Raw genomic sequence first — 1168 nt, 5'->3', positions numbered from 1 at the left:
GTGCTTGCTTCAGCAGCACACATACTAAAATGGAAACAACACAGAAAATTAACACAGCTGCTGTGCAAGAATGACATGCAAATTCCTAAAGTGCTCCAAGCTTAAAAGAGAAGGGAAGAGAGAGTAACCTGCAATAGCAGCTGCAAACAACTTACTATTTATAATCATCACAATGTAGGAGAACACTCCTCTCCAAAATTAGGCACGTTTTTCTTCCCTACAGAGTTATCTACCCTATTTTTAGAAGCCAAGCCAATAGAATGAAACTGAATACATACATTAAGATTTGGAATTCCCTCAGACAAAACAAAACAAAAAACCGAGAGTGCTGTTATAATCTTCATTTTTATTCATTTTCTTTTTACAGACATCCTTCTTGGTCGAAATACTTAACCTCAAGATGAACACACAGGCTGACTCCATGGCACAGCAGTCAAGTGCCATGCAAGAGAAGTCCCATCACGTCATCACACATGGCTGCTGCAGTTTTTAATGCTGGGCCTCGTCAGCCTCAATCATGCCAGGAACACACACGAGTGTCTAAGATCTAACGGGCTAGAGGGGTGAAGGAGGGGTATGATGGTGGCATGACCAGACCCGTGAGGGTGTTCCCTTCTCCCTCCTGTCCTTCTCCCCCTCGCCCCATAGGCACACATGCTCTATCACTAATAAAGAAAAAACTTTAAAGGAGGGGGAAAAAAAATGGAGCCAACTCCGTGACCTACTGTTAAACAGAGTTAGATTCCACATGGCCGACTGTGAAACTTGGCCCCAAGGGCTTGAAAAATGCACGAGATCTGTGTTTGTATGCTCCAAATCCCAACAGCACAGAGAAATGGAAAAGAGACTGCAGTGTGACCACACTCCACTGGGAGGTGCATTATCTGTCACCTTGTCTCTCTCTAGCTAGAACATGTACTATCTGGGAAATTTAAAAAATAAATAATGGAAATAATGCAAAGTACCTAGATGCTAAAGTAGTAACATCCATGCACATACTAAGTGTAGACTGTTACAAAAACATAACTGCTTATATGAGGTTTCATATTTCATTTCTGCTTTTCTAATTCTGTCTTGGGAAATAATGTTATAACAGTTCAATACTTTTAAGCAACTTACCACATCTGTATGCTGTCTATGACAACTGCAACACTGACATGCTACTTTG

The 1168-nt window shown here is 41.2% G+C and overlaps 1 non-coding gene across 1 annotated transcript; it reads left to right on the top strand.

The window, feature by feature from the left end:
• Positions 1-105, top strand: LOC114010125 (U6 spliceosomal RNA). Its single transcript, XR_003551499.1, has one exon. It is a non-coding gene; the product is annotated as a U6 spliceosomal RNA (small nuclear RNA).
• The last annotated feature ends 1063 nt before the right edge of the window (positions 106-1168 follow it).

This window comes from Tupaia chinensis, unplaced genomic scaffold (assembly GCF_000334495.1).
Source record: "Tupaia chinensis unplaced genomic scaffold, TupChi_1.0 Scaffold134714_1, whole genome shotgun sequence".
NCBI lineage: Eukaryota > Metazoa > Chordata > Mammalia > Scandentia > Tupaiidae > Tupaia > Tupaia belangeri.
This window is presented reverse-complemented; position numbering and strand designations above follow the sequence as displayed.